Consider the following 16705-nt stretch of genomic DNA (forward strand, 5'->3'; position numbering starts at 1 on the left):
CATAGCTTGACTTCACCTTCTCCGTCTGGGCTTGTCGCACGACACCGAATACGCAATGAGGTCAGCGATGAGGAGCCAAGATATACCCGCGACACATAGAAGCTGGTCCAAACCGGGATTCGAACCCACCTGCATTGGTGTCTAGTTTGTTGATTACCAACTGAATACTAGTTTCGTAAGTAGTAATTCTTCTATTTTGGGAAGTCAGTGATTCTAGTTCTAGTTATTCTTCAGAGTTTTTTTACAATCCAGTAGTTCTAGTTCTAATTGAGCATTTTGAATAGTGACTAGTTTTTCCATCTATTTTCGCGTTTTGAGTAGTTTTAGTTGCGAGTTTTTGAACAGGGAGTAGTTGAAGTTCTAGTGCATTTTTAAAGTGAGTATTTGTTGCGAGTTTTAAAATGTGAGTAGTTCTAATTCGAGTTATGAATTTTAAAAAGCGAGCAGTTCCAGGTCTAGTATCGAGTTTTCAAAATCAAGCAGTTCGAGTTCTAGTTAAGGTTTCGAGATTTGAGATGTGAGAAGTTCCACTTGCGAATTTTGAAAAGCCAGTAGTCCCGGCTCCAGTTCTAGATAAGCATGTTGAAAATCCAAGAGCTTGCTCAAGTTCGACAGTTCGTCATCGAACTGTCTGAGTGGACTGGACTGGAATTGATCGATCGTTCTCGTGTTTGCAGTGGAGTACGCTGCGAATCTGTGGGTGAAAGGTGAAAATTATCTGTAAGTAACACATTTTCGACCAAGAGTAGAGTGTAATGGCAATGGGTAAAGCCCACTTTTTGGTACAAGTGAAGTAAAGACCGTAACGAATGACGGGGTGTAATGGGAACACTGAGTGTAGATATTGAAGTGTTGCACTATATACGTGTAAATGTTGCACATAAATGGGAAATTAGCGGGTGGATTGAGTAGTACGACCCATATGGAACAGGTGTATTATAAGCCCTAGGATGTTAAAACGTGGATTTGCCATATCCAGAAATGACGACTGGAGTGGGCGCTTGCGAGCAAACCTTCAAACCTAAAAATGTAACATTTTGTGCAGAGGCATGCCGGCAACATTATGCGCTCGGTTAAAAAGGAAATATCATACAAATACGTGTAACTTTGCCGTCTTAATATCGAACATACCAATACGACGAATCAACAATGTGGGAGTTTATTCATGCAACAGACGCCAATCACAACAGAACTGAACTAAACAGACACGCCTGGAACTGACGGTCAGATATAGTCCCCACGAGAATGTGCTTTTCACATATAGCAATGTAAATCTAAAATGGCGACATGTCTTATGGTTTAAGCAGTTCGTTTCAGGTAACCTGCACCCATGGAAATTGTTGGTGACGCAATGGCGGACTTCGGCAAAAGTATATATACCAACCACTCCGGTTTTCTTCCCGACCGAGCTAATATCATGTCAATCGAATGACGACGAACGGAGAAGGGCGACTCGATGCAGGAGCTGACTACGACAACCCCTGAATCACGCGAATTTTGCACCACGAAATATACGTCAATTGACCTCAGCTTTACCGTTATCGCTAAAGAAAACCAGCTACATGACGAGCATCTCGAAAGTATCACAAATGAAGGGGAACACATACATCGTAAGAAACCTTTCATCGGTGGTGAGCAATTGGGAGTAGTTTCAAAATGTTACCTAAGCTACCATAATTGTTGTATTAATAATGATAATGTGGATGGTGTCTCGTTAACGCAATAAACACACAAGCGCGGAATGATTGAAAGGCATAATATCGATTACTAGTGACGTATATTGACATTGGACATCTTAGGTCATTACTCGGAAAACGTCTAGCATGAAAAGAACAACAACCCGATAGTATGATTGCTTCGAAAATGTGTTCTCGGGAACGTATTGCTAGAATAGAGCCCGTGTTTCTGTAATCCGTCTGTGTGCATGGACTTTAAATTGAACTTATGACCATATGTCTAGTTTTATAGGTAGATATCAGGCTTGATTAGACTGGCCCGGCTCAAACGATCAAGGTTTTGGTCCGGCCCGCGACGCTAAATCAAGTTTGACATTCCCGTCTATGGTTGACCGTATACGATAGATCAGAATTAAAGGCGATAGTTACTATCGTCATTTGCGTCCGGTATAAAGCACTCCGTAATGACAAAAGTGATACAACATCGCGCAATGAGGCTGTACGTACACGTGTGGTAATATTGAATGTTAAAATGCAAAAGTATTGGCGCACAAGCACATACTGGGTATTCAGTCAGTAAATTGCCTCTACGCGTAAGATCTGTAATTTCTCTAAATTCGGTTTTAACTTCCGGACGCCCGTTTACCAATAAATAAAGGCTCTTAACTTGAATTGACCATTGTGACGCGAGTCCACTTTACCTCGGCATTTTCATTCATCGGCCTGGTTAAACTATTTGTAAAAGTGTCGCACTCGTTTCTGCGGTCATGGGCTGAATTGATACATGAATGTTTGCTTGCTTGCTATAAATTGGTTGTGAGGATAATTCCCTTGGTCCACTAGTTCTTTTTGGACACATGGCGAGACTCAATATCACCTCGGTTAAAGTTTAAATCGTACAAGGCATATGGTGCCAGCCATCCGGCCTGGGTAACGATCCTGCATGGTCGAGGCAGTACTTGTTCTGCCCAACATATTTCGATCAAAATGTAAATTTTTAATTAATGATTTCCTCCATAGAAATCACCACACGGAGTGTGTAAAACAGATTAATTTAATACGTCATACCGTAATCGTGGAACGTGATACTGCGATTTTGCTCGGATTGTCGTTGTTGGTAAGTTTGTAACGCCACCATCGTATTCTAGAAAATGGGACAAAAACTGATATAGTTCGCAGGTTTCGTGCAGTAGACCGGAGTAATACTTATACTGCTATGCGCCAAGTCTGTGTAGTACGGGCAATAAATCTGTGACGGCAATCGTGCCTTAACAAAGTACTGCAAAATCGAGTTTGCAGCTAATGTTCTGCCTTATGTCATTCTTATCGCGTGCGCGGCGAAAACGCTCCATCACCAAATATGGGAAACCCATGTTGTAATATTCTTTTTGTGTGTGCGGTTTTTGGGAGGGTCATAAGTGGAAGGCAGGCGCTCACGGCATGCCGTGAGAGTTGAAACATTCCGGTACTACTGCAACGTGCAATTCCTGGAAAGGAAACACCACTGGCCATCCGGATACCGATCCCTTATGTAGGAATGTAGGAGTTTTCGTGACAGTTTCCTGGGGCGCTGGGTACGGTAATTGACTTCGCAAAATAGCAGAACGATTATCTTGTCCTCCACCAAACCCTTTTAACGATGACGCAATTCCTTACTCTGAAGGCATATAAGCATTTGTACGTTAACTTCTTCATCAGTATGTACTTAGGTTGGAGTTAGATAACAACCTAATCGTCTATCTTTGTAGTTATACTCAGATGAAAGCTTGGAGAAACTGAGGTTGACTTATTCACATTCATATGTGTGTATGACTGTATGTTCCTGTACTCGTCTTTATGTACTAATGTATACCATTGGTATTATGCGTATTGTCCTATCATTACAAGTAGACGTAGAATAAGGACTTGGAATGGATCAGTCTGGTCTAGATATAGCCTACATAGCTACGCGACCGAGATAACTATGGGTTGAAAACTACTTACCTGTTGGAAAATTATTTTGTTTTGCGTATATATATGAGCAAAGATTTGAGGTCAGCTACATCAAATAAAAACATAGAGCGATCAGAATCGCTTCAATATCTAAGTGAGTATCGTCACTCGAGCAAGGAATCCTGTATCAGATGTATGGACACTATAGGCAGTCTGCACTATTGCGAAATTATCGATTGAACTTGCAAGGCTATTCTTACATCTACGCTTTTAGCTTTCGGAATCCACAAGGTGCGTGTGCATTAGAGCCGTACACGCGATGAAGTATTTTGTATACGTCTTAATTAATGGTGATATCAGTAAGTGCTATGTTTCCTTCATAATTGGGGAAGTGGTCTTGCGAGTATAATAGTGTTGGGTGGCCTAATTGTTCTGTAATTTAGGACTTTATCATAGTGTGCTATCGCCATTCACCTTGACCAGAGTTTCTATGTGAGCCTGTTATAGGATTTGGAACCGTCCCACTATAGTATTTGAATTAAACAAATATACAATTTGAGCATTTCATTGTGCATTATGATTGAAACAAGCTTTAAATTGGTAAACTAACTCGCAAATGGGTCGGCAGCTCATCGTATTGGGTTAATTTGTCTGCAAAATCTATTGACCTTGAGTCATGTCGTCTATTTTGGAAATTTATGTTGATTTGACTAAGAAATTGACTTGAGTCACCTCCCTAAAGAGGAGTAAACTGATTTGGCTTGAAACAAGGGTATAGATTGAATGTCGTAACACGAGCAACGAACAAGATTTGAACTTAACTGTGGAAACAGTGACTAAATTGTAACTTCAATTGTTACGTCATAAATTCATACATGGGCATTACTTTCAATTTTTCTTGGGACGCTCAGAATTGCGTCATGGCCGGGTTTAGATCAAGACTTTGAAATATTTTGGCGAAATCAAGGTTCTCGGTTGCAAGCAAGTCGCTTCAACAAGCCTAAATTTCAGAATTGGGAAATATGTGTATATCAAGGTCTTTAACCCGATTTCTATCCAAGTAACGATGTGGCTATTAAAACTAGATCGTATAATTAAGGAAAGTGGCATCATGTGTCGTGTTACTTAGAAATCCAAATGTAATAACGGTATAATGAATAATGGTGCATACGCTACGCATGTTTTAATTTGCAGCTACTTTACGGCCTCGGTTTGAATTTGATTTGAAGCATATTGAGAGCATCCCTATACTCCCTGAACCAGGGGTGGCCAACTTTTCTCTATGTATGGCCATATTCTGTTTATTAATATAGCCTACTGCCGTATTCCAGTGTTCGGTTGTGAAGTAACTGGACGCCAGATATCCCATGTTAAAAGATCCGTGCCCGATGAAGTAAGGACTAATGTGTTTGTTCGTATCGGCTTGGGCGCGCCGTGAGAAGTCATGTCATGAGTAAATACTGCGATTTATCGAATCCATATATGAATTTCGTCATTGATATTTGTAGTTGCGGATATTGCTATATAGTATTTGTCCTTTCCCGAACCCTATGGTGTGATTCATCATTGTTATCAATGAGAGTAAGTCTTCGAAAATTGGTGTCTAATATTAATGATGATGTATCTTTGGGTGGGACAATTGTTATTGATTTTTCAAAAAAAAAACGGTAGATTTTGCACTAAATAAATGCACACTTTTTGCATTCATTAACATTAAGAGTTTAATTTTGACAAAATTTTGCATTCAAGTATTTAAATTAGGCATTGTTCACATAAGGTTGATCTCTGCATTTTGGGTTGGAACTAGCTGTCCTTACGAAATACCTTGGCAACAATAGAGACTAGACGTTCCACAGTAGCAGTTGGGTTCTAGAAGCAATGAGGTTCAGTGTATACTGTGGAAGCGCTGATAACACACCCGTTGCTTGATACCAACAATGTTGTCTACATCGTATTTTAAAGGCCGCAACCTAATAACACTTTTGCTGAGATGTCGCGAAACACCGATGTACTATGAGAAACAATGTCCGTCAAGCCGTCAAATTTCGGATTCAGAATTACGTTATGGGCGTAAGTTTGGGAAAACATAAAACCCTAAAATAGGCTACAGGGCGTGGTATAAAAAAGCGAGAGGATAGAGGGTCACAGCCGCTGCAATCTCTACGTAAGAAACGAAATGTTGTTTGCAAAGCAAATTTGAATTACGTACAGAATTTTGACAATTTTTTTAACCAACGATATAATTTTTGAATTTCTCATGTATATCAAAGAATGGTCGCCCTAATATTGGTCATTTCGTTGCATGCTTTGATTTCTTGGCCTCACATCGGGATTGTCGAAATGTTGGACTCGCCTAGACGTGCCATAAACAACGCTCTTTCGAGAGACGTACCCAATTCAAAGTTGGTATTTTTTATGGGTCACCTGATTTTCTTCTGCGGCTCGCATTTGTGCTGTGGGGATCAGATTACACGGCACTGCGGTATTTGAATCGCAAAATGAATTCGCATTAAATCGTGCGTGGCGCGAGTTGAATTGCCCTAGATCTCGCCAAAGTGGATTCTGTATCAGCTGCATACATTTTTATGAACGACAAGCTCTCCACTAGATTTACGGCGTCAGCTAGTGCATGGTAATTATCAAGCTTTTGCACAATTTCAATAAGTTCGATAACAAATAGATGTAGACCTTCCATAAAAGCAAAGTATTGATAGCGCACTTATAACCTATGATCAAGCCAAAACATACGCCTTCATCACCCACGAGCTAATAACCTCTGTTCCGATCAATATATTGCCTGAAATAGTGTGCAGATACGATACGTTTGAAAAGCGCTATAGTCCGTGACATATGTACAAGGCGTTCAAAACGGTGATAAGTGATCTGAAATTGGTTAAAATACGCGGTTCAAAAACAACCCATTATTCAGTATTGCTAAATTTTGTTCAGGCTTATTACAAGGATGTTTGAGTGATCTGGCTTGCGGCGCGTAACTCTTTTTCATGAAATGTCTATTATCCACACTCCACATAGTGTTTGGTGCTCGCTTGTAGCAAGTTCCGTGCATGACTAAAATAGAATCAATAATGCTTATGCGTTTGCGCCCTCATAAACGTAGCGTGTGTTTGCAGAACGGTATCTCATGAAAGTACAATTGTGCATGTGATTTTGGTCCTGCGTCATATCTACTTGTCTTTACAATTTCTAATACTTCAGACTCTACTCTATATATGCTAGGGCTTAACTCAAATTAGCAGCTTTGCGCATGTGTGATTATTGACGTTACCGATTTTCCAACATTTAAATCTGTGCTCGTTCGCTGTTGAGGATAACCAGGTACTCAGTCTGAATACTGATCAGCTAACATAGTGCAACGAATCATTGTGGTTGATAGCGCTTTTGTAAGCCCGACTCTGCATGCTCAGAACCACCTTCTAATTTGGCTAAGCACAAGAGTTGTCATGACTCAAGATCTATTGTCGCACAAAGATGGTGATATATTTTTGAAACCAATGTGATTCCCTATTATTAGAAATACTCGCCAGCTTGTAACACTATTATCGCGTTCCCTCACTTTGCGTAAGCACTGCTGTTTTAGCGCATGTTGGGAGAAAAAAAATTGGTCAATTAACGGTCTAGTTTTAATCTTGATTGATCCAGCAAATTAGGGATCCTATACAGAAACACCCCATAACACTAAATACGCCCCGTAGTCAGGGTGGACGATGCACCTTTATGTTGGTATATGCCTTACTTTTCGTGTTTAAATTCTGTTAATGATCCCTATTTGTAGCAACGCGATATGACGTTGATTACCGGGAACAACGCCGAACTGCCCTGCCTAAATGTTTGAATTTATGTGACACTTCCTCTATTTGAGACGGAATATTTGCTGTCAACACCCGTATGAATTAACCTTTCATATCTATAAATGTGATTTATGGCGCACATATGATATTATTGATTGGCTAATAATGGGTTATATACTACTCTAATTGTTTACAGTTGGTATCGAGCATTTTGTCATCATGGTACTTGTAGTTATCAGCCTATGTTTAGTGCGACTGCGCACTAACCTATTTGCTTGTAGATGTCCTATTATTATACTGGATTGAGTGTAATCATAATGCCCTTTATTACCCCCCCCCCCTCCCAAAGGGAGGCAGCACACTGTGATTAACAGACGCTGCGCCTCGTCGCCATTTGAAAAATAAATTATTCTGTTTGAGGAAAAACCATGCTCACATTCTCTACTGCCACGACGCTAGGGAATAGCATGGCTTCATGGCATCCTCCGCTAATTAAAAGAAGGGGAGGGGGTGACTCCGTTGTACATATTTTGTGGTATCCGTCAGGAAATGAAAAGGATAAAAATAGAAAAAATATAGATTTTGATGCTTGTATGTAGAACATTAACATTTTAAAGAAGTGCAAAAGATTAAAAAGTAATCGAAAATGCGAAAAAAATATATATATACATCCCTACAAAATAGAGCCGCGTTCGGCCGGAAAAAAATGTTTTTATTTTTATTTTATCAGACTATTACTGAGGCGAGCCAAGAGAATCATTTATATCCCCTTTTTGAATCCCCTAGTGCAGAGTTTTGCATACGCGTCAACTCGGGGAATAAAACTAGCCTAAACGTGGATATCACTTTGAAGGTGAATGCTGGGTAGATTGCCGTGATTGAGTTGAAATTCCTTTTGTAGATTACTATAGTTATATATGTTAATTTCCATAATTTTGTATCATGTATTGTAATTGAAAAAAAATGATGCTAGTTTTAATTGCAAACCTGAAGCTAGCTAATCCTAAAAATAATGACTGATCTTTTATTAATTGAGAATTATAATGCATATACCCTAAGCACTACAAATGTACTACTTAATGTATAGCGATGGTGTAATATATGTACTGTACACGGAATGCGTGGAATTCGCTTGTTTTGTGATATATCAGTGTACTAACAAAAATGAAATAATGATGATATGAGTCAATTATGTAGTTATGTATATATTAATTAAATCGACACGGTCTCTTTAGGATTCCGATAAGGTCCTCCCCACCTAAAAGCTAAGAAAATAGCACCATAATGTCTAGATTATGAAGAAGGCTATAGTAACTGAAACGATTAGGGGTGATCTATGAATCACCTAGCTACCCATACGAAGCTGCTATAATAAGGAATATGCCGTTGCGAAAGCGACAGATATGTAACCACCCTATCTTGCTTGTGTTAAATAATATATTATAAATCTGTAACCTTACGCATAAAGACAATTCGAAGAAAGTAATGCTGAATAATACTTGGTCAAGAATAATATCACTAGTAGTGCGCCATATTTGGCACGATAGCTGTGTTCATTGAGCTAAGACGGTGGCATTCTTGACACTGGAGTCGAATCTATATGCGTAATTACAGAGTTTGGGCTATATCCTCCCGCCCCTATATAAGAGTGGATGGACCCTGAAATCGAAAATCAAATATAAAAGTATATAAGTATTATGCCTAGCAGGGAATGGCTTGCCTGGTCATAATATATAAAAAAAACTTAAATACCATCAAAATTTAATGATTGGAAAAGAGTGGGCAGTTTCCGATGGTCGATTGGAATGAGCTCGCCATAACTTTTGGTATATTTGCTTGACTGGATAATTTCATTTGCGTCATTATGTAGTGCGGCGCCGCCATTCCATCACCAGTACGGAACTGAAACCTATGTTTTGCGATACAAATGTGTCGAAAATAGAGTGATGCTTATATGTGATTGTCGTATGCATGCCAGTTTTACGATCATGCTGCTATTAAATGGGGCCACCATTTTTCGTGCATGTGAACTTTGCAGTAAGTGTTGCCGTAATTTTATATGAGTGTATGTATGTTATATCTATGTGTCATGTGGTGCCCACACGAATTGTACAATTGATACCCATGTAGGCAGCATGGATGCCAAATTCAACCACCACCACCGAAGCAGAACATCTAAAGAAGTGTTCAGAGATCCACAAAACATTGACGAAGGCATTGGAAGAGTCTGACGTCATTTGGGCTCGAAAGGTGATGTTCGGATGTCCCCCTAAAGGCTCTCAAGCATACATTGATAGGATCGCCTGCTTGCCACAGTTGTAAGGTACACAGAAATGAAGCAGCGTGATCAATGCGCCGGTACAGCTCCATGAAACAGATGAACTAAAGATGGACCGAACCAGAACAGTGGTCGAGATATATTGCATTTGAAATCTCGCTACGACAGAGCCAAGGACGAAATCCCGTATCCTGATGGAATTCCCTGACCCCGAATAGACACGAAAGTATTTGAAGAAACGACTCAACAAGAAATCAATGCCTCAACTGAAAATGGGTATATACACCTGCAAAGACTGGGATACTTTTATGAATGAACTGGTGATCTGCCAATTGGTTGGCTTGGACTCTGAGTGTTGATACTTTTGTGGGCATCTAATGGCATATCACTTGTATATTAGGTACGTGGCAGGAAAGGCCACCACATCTATTGTGAAAACAAACCTTGGAGAATTATTTTGATTTTAGATCATGCATGATGATAAATAGGCTAATATCAGTATGTGCAATGTGCATAGAGAAGCCCTATTGTTATCTACATGACCTTATTGGAGTATTTGGTTGTATTAAGCTATATTTTAATCATATATTGATTATTATCAGCCTCTGGGCCTGGAAAGGTCATTGCTTACTTCGATCAAGCTGCAGCCAATACTTCAATCCGCGCCACCAATCACCAACAAGGCGCGTAAAGGGGGTGAAGAAAGCGTAACGAACCGGGATAACGTGCAACGCTGTGAAGCAAATTGAACTAAGTGTAGGATACCCGCAAAGCAATCGTTTTGGGGCTACACTATAAAAAACTGGAGGTCCCAACCGTTTCTTCCGGCTTTGAATGTCATTTCCCGGTAGTTCCAGAGGACGGGGGAGAGTCTAGAGACGAATAATTGTTGACCGGCACCCACCTATCTGCAATTGCCAATCGGGACTCGACCCCTAACGTCACCTCGTCTCACCTATCGACACATAAAGCCAATTCGAAAAGCTCACGACAGAGGCAAACAGTATCACATCTGAGACCTCGTATACCAGCACCTTCTGCGTGGACGATTTGCCTAAATTCCGATTTCGTGCAGTGTGAGCGTGAGCACTGAGCACCTCAAGTCTAATGTATCCTGTCCTTGAACAAGTTTGATGGCAAACACACCCTACGTTGGAGGCAGCGTCAGGACTGGACCTGGAATCCAGTAGGCCAAAGCAACACATCGCAGCCAAGAAGATATCATAAAAAAAAAACAGCTCGCCCGAAACGCCACTGACCAGCCGAACGTATTCAAGAGGAGAGACTCAAGCTATAGCGCAATGAAAGTAACCCCATCCGGCAGTCAAGAGTACGAAGTATAATTTCCTGGCCGATTTAGAACACATTAAAATTTTAAATAAATCCTCTCTATTTTATGTACATTCCCTGATACCCGGATGGCCCGACACTAGATGCGGTCAATGTTATCAGCATGAGCATTGGTTCTCTAGTAGAAGTAGAAGTATCTACTTCCAGTATAGAATAAATATTTAAATAAAAAGTATATTTCAATGGAGGTTCCGCTTGTAGCAGTAAATTACAAGGGGTTGCTTTGAAAATTGCAAAATGAATATTCGCAACTTTGCAAAATGTTATAAATGTCATGTTATAAATGACATTACCAAAACAGCACCATTCAAAAATGTATTTGGCTCCTATCTTAATGTGGCTGTTTCAGCAAGTTCCTGCTATGACAGTTTCATATTTGAAACTAAAACAACCCGATTCCAAAACTTCTGTCTCAGAAACTCAGGAGCTAAAATGTGTATAGTAAAAGTAGAAGCAGTCTAAAAGGTTGATGTTATACCAAATTACCCGGGTAGGCAAAACCTAATTGAGTGACCCAAGAAAACACTTTGCTGCCAACATATGCGACCGCCATAATCAAAATTTACGGACTATAATTAGGTAACAACTTTTGCATTACGTAGATACTAGTACGGACACCGAATCTGAATACAAAAAATGTGTAGAGCAGACCTGCGCAAGTAAGTGCGGCCCGCCACTCGATTTTGACCGGCACGCGAAAAGTAGCCTGAAATTTAGAACATAAAGTCTACTTTTGAATACTAATGCGTGAACTAGAACCATTGGCTGAGTTCCGTGTTTTGGAATATATATTTGAATCGGCATTATGAGAAAAACGCGTTGAAACTTAAGCACTCGTCGGCCGAGGCCCAGAGAGCGCGGATTTCTGAGAAGCTGCTAACTGTCAATTCAACAAGGCTAAATACCATTGAACACAGCTCGTGAAACATTGTAATATCCCAAATAGGCCTACCTTTTAGCATCTCTATAGGAAAAACGGGTCTGTGGGTTAATATGAAGAATGATTCATATTTCACGTTGTTTTGGTAAATTAACCCTCGCTTTGAATAATTTCCACACATCCCCTTATAACAGCTTGTGTTAAAAGCGCAATTCACATTATTTGGTTAGAAATAAAAAACGCCGCGGAATATAATTTAAATTTTGACCCGCCTGGAAATATGGTTTTTCACCCCATCATGGTTTAGAACTACCTGCTCGCCTGGCCTGCTTGTCTGAACAATTAACCCAAGAGAAGTCCCTGCTAGCAATCGTTTTTTATGAGTTGCCTGTTCCCTTTACAATTAACAGGTAGTTCATCTCAACATAATATAGCCGTGTTTGTTTGACCAAATTCGGCCAATACCCTCAGTGGTGATGAAGTAGACCTATCTACAGTTAATAACGAATTGACGTCTATCGCTGTACTTGACGTTGGCGAAACCAAAGCTGGAAGCAGTACTAGCTACACTGCAACTGGTGATGGGTTGGTGGAAGCTGCTACGTTACCTAGCGTCGAGACTGGAAGCCCAGCTGACGCACCTCGGGGCCAAAAGAGTCCCTATCTCTCGGAAGGATTTAGCGCCGTGTGTGGAGGAACCACAAACACAAAATTAAGCCGGGTGAGCGCTGCGACCCCGAAATCCTTGCGTGTTGAGCGAGGAAGCCCCGCTAGCACCAATCAGGAACAAAGTATTCGAAAGATTCCTGAAGACAACGGCCACTGCATTCGCCACAACAAATACGTGGGAATCGTTCACGACGGCCACATGGCCGCAGCAGTCGCGCCGCATACCGAGAAGATTGCATTGAAAGCAGCTGTCGACATTCACACTGATGATCAGGATTATGTGGATGAAGAGGAGTCTGGAGGCAATATGTTGGCCTCTGCAGAAAAAGGGCCCCTGACGGGCGTTGAAACCGTCGGCGTGAAGATGGATGCAGGCACGCAGCTTCTTCAGAGGCAAAACAAGTCGAGTGTGGAAGCCCCACTGATTACAGAGAACCTCGCCCTCTCTCCACCGGCATGAAAACCGCGTCATGAACTCTACAGACAGGACCGCAGCCCTATAAAGACGTATGAACTATATGATGAAACTAATAAAGTAGTAAAGACATAATTGGAACGGTTAAGGCTATGCAACCGAGCAGTTGAACTTGCCAATCTTCGTATAGGCCTCCGGAATACGTGCAACAACTCCTAAAAGACGAGTTGGGCCAGGATATTCCGACTACAACCCTAAAAGAGGCCATGCGGGGCTGTATCAGAGCGGTAGTCTTGGATGAGGGGTTGGCGGCCATACATGGCCATGCAGTCGGGAAACCTTCTCATTATGAACAGAACTTGAATGACGACAAATTGTATCATATGACTACACGTACCAGAGCCATACAAATCATGAATAGCGAACTCAGACGTATGGGTAGGAGGTATGTACACCTCAGCATACAAGAGCCAAGCTATAAATATATTCGGGGAGCAGCTTTAGAAATGGACTCATGCGATCTCCGAAAACTGGGATTAACTCTATTGCAATCGCCCAATTCGGACGTGGTTTTGTGTGAAGGCCCTATCCCTAACTCACATATACGACTCGCGCACGGGATCGTGAAACGAACACGACCGAACAGCGCATAAAGTCATGGCAAAAAGTACTTAAATTTAAAAATAAAATTGAAAAATATAAAAAAAAAATATTTTTTTTTTCTTGTTTGAATCTGCTTTAGATGTTTAAAAGTAGCACCGCGAAGATTGGTTGCTTGTTGCATTTGATTCTAAATGGAATTCATGTATTATTTAGCCCTAAAATGTATACGTAATTTCGATGTTCATGGGGAAACACTTGAGTTTAGATAAAAAATACATGTGAAACACTAAATAGATAGTGATTCGCATGTACGAGTAAAGGACGGCGGATTGTGCAGGAGTTCCCACTTTTTGGCAGCAAATTATGTTCCTGTTGATGAGTGAAAATGAGTCAGACAAACAAGTCGTGTTTAGAGTTTCTGTTCTGAGACGGTCAGAAACGAACTGCAAGTACTGACAAGTATTCAGTATAAAGCCGGCACGGCGGCACCTATATGTCTTTGTTGCTACATCGGATGTTACTGACGGCTGACGGACTCTAGATTACCATATATAACTAACCTATTAGTAGATTAGTAATCTATATAGACCAGGAATGGCCAACCTTTTCGGCTAAAGGGGAACATGCAATTGACGAACGAGTGCGCGGTCCACTAGCCACGCCAAGCGGGTAAAATTTTCTAAGTTTATAAATAAACTAGGTGAGTATTGCGGGTCTATTGTATACACCCGCTAGGCTCAGTTTGCAAGGACACGACAATTCGGCGTCTGGACACATCGATATCGAAGGTCTCCGATAATATGCGATAATCATTTGTGCCTACATTTCATCGTCGACGATTTTTATGCGAGCGCAAACACGAAAAGACTTTCTTCCGTAATTGCGAATACAGTTAGACTCAATCGGGTAAATTATGCGTTTTTTTTTTTCATTTTCAGTAGGGGGTTCCCACTTTTTGGCAGCAAATTATGTTCCTGTTGATGAGTGAAAATGAGTCAGACAAACAAGTCGTGTTTAGAGTTTCTGTTCTGAGACGGTCAGAAACGAACTGCTTCCAATTTGTTAGAAATACTCAAGTAGGTGTTTCCTGCTTGTACTATTCACTTGAGAGGTTAAGATTTCAGACTACTTCTACTTCACAGTGTCGCGTTTCTTTAAGGAAATCTCCAATACTTTTTGACTTACCTGTATATAACTACAGTTACTTGCGCTCGAGTAGAAATGTAGTGACATCACTACTCCACCGTTTTAGAGGAAAATCTACTCCCGAACCAGTTACTTCTTCCTCTGAATTAGCTGCTACTACTACTTACTCAGCTACTACTTACGATGTTTACGAGTAACAACTTTTGAGATTTGTTGGGTCGGCAGGCCAGAACAGGACCCACCACACCCCTGAGACATATCTTTATAAAAAGTACATTTTCACCCATTGGAATGATGTGAAAGCACAATATGCTACTTCAAAGTGCTGAACTGAATCGAGTATCAAATTCAATGATCGAGTCGAGTAGTGAGAGATGATTCCTTTCGAATACTGAAATGATACTATCCCCTTTACTAAATGGAAATTTATCAATGGAAATTATAGTTTCTCCGGTATGTGGAAGCTCTAAAATTTTAATTGGTCGCATCGCGGCGTACGAAACATGCAGTACAAAGCTACGCACGTTAGTGAATATGGCATATCATTGAAATCGTCATCAACTCATATCATTGTAACAAAGTGCAATGAAAGTGCGGTCGAAAAAATACCAAATAATCCCTAATGTGATCTAAAACTGGCATCCTATTCTTTGTGGTCGCATAAACGGTGCATACCCTAACTTTTCCCATCTTTGATATTGGTGTGAGGCAGTGTTGGGATGACTCGAGTCATGACTTGACTCGAGTCAGACTCGAGTCAGACTCGAGTCAACTTTTTCGAAAGACTTGACTTGACTCGAGTCACTTTGCAAAAATGACTCGACTTGACTTGACTCGTGACTCGGAGCAAAATTTACGAGTCAATTTCAAGTCATCAAGTAAACGGTGTCGACTAAATCAATGTATTCTGTGCATGTTCCGATTATTCACGATACGCCATCGTAACTTGTGAGAGCAACCAGTCATTCACTGATTGTACGTTTCGCTGATCCTGCATTGTTACATCACATATACACTGACCGCATACGAAATGATCACAGCTTGCTTTGTCGTAGTAGCAGATTAATTTAATAGTAACGTATCGCTGTTTAATGGACGGCTCTGTCCTTACATTACACGGCGCTCACCTTTACCAACCCTCTTGTATGATTTGAATCTAACAAATATATTTTATGTATTTGTATCCTCACCGAAGTGTATAGATGGCTAGTGTATTGTAGGATATCAATTTCTTTCATCTTCTCGACGCTTCGTATTCGATCCTCTATTTTTGCTGATAATAAGAGAATGTATAGCATGTCGCTCAGAGTTGTCAAACTCAACTGACGTCGCGGGTCGAACTCAAATATACAGATCACTCGCGGGCCGCACCAGTCAAATGATTCCTAAATATTACGAACCCTAAACTCAGTATATGCACTTTTTCGCATTCTCGGAATTGGGTGTTATTGTCAGCGATTTTCTCCTGACAATAACTACAATCACAACTCCGCTGTCGCGTTGTTATAATGTGGCCTATGAACATACTCGAAATTTGCTATCTTGAAGGAATATTTATTACCGGTAGTGGTATTTCTTACTGCAAATTCGAAAATGTGTTGGATAAAATCACGCAATTTTCACCATATACTCAGAATTTCTTCGCGGGCCGAATGAAATCATTTGGCGGGTCGTACGTTTGACACCCCTGATGTAGCTAGACCAGTGGTTCTCAACCTTTTTGGCTTTGCGGACCCCTTTTGACCGTCATGGACCCTCGCGGACCCCCTCAAGTTTTAGTTCAATTTTAGCTCTATTATGGTGCAACCTTCATCTGTCTTGTGCAAATATGAACTGTAGGCTTGTGATAAACAGCAAAATAATGATTTTTCTTGAAGATAACATCATACAATTTATGTAGAAATAGGTGGACTTTTATTATTTCAAAGCTAATTTTGTTGCTGTATT

The 16705-nt window shown here is 40.6% G+C and overlaps 1 protein-coding gene across 2 annotated transcripts in view; it reads right to left on the reverse strand.

Moving 5' to 3' along the window:
• LOC145452439 (uncharacterized) overlaps positions 1-10274 on the reverse strand; it is a 116981-nt gene extending 106707 nt beyond the window's left edge. For both annotated transcript variants that reach the window (XM_080330626.1, XM_080330624.1), the window contains exon 1: positions 10242-10274. The gene's annotated coding sequence lies outside the window, so the exon portion shown is untranslated. The remainder of the gene's footprint in view (positions 1-10241) is intronic.
• Positions 10275-16705: the final 6431 nt, after the last annotated feature.

This window comes from Botryllus schlosseri, chromosome 12 (assembly GCF_051294905.1).
Source record: "Botryllus schlosseri isolate E-star chromosome 12, Bs_hap1, whole genome shotgun sequence".
In the NCBI taxonomy this organism is placed as follows: Eukaryota; Metazoa; Chordata; class Ascidiacea; order Stolidobranchia; family Styelidae; genus Botryllus; species Botryllus schlosseri.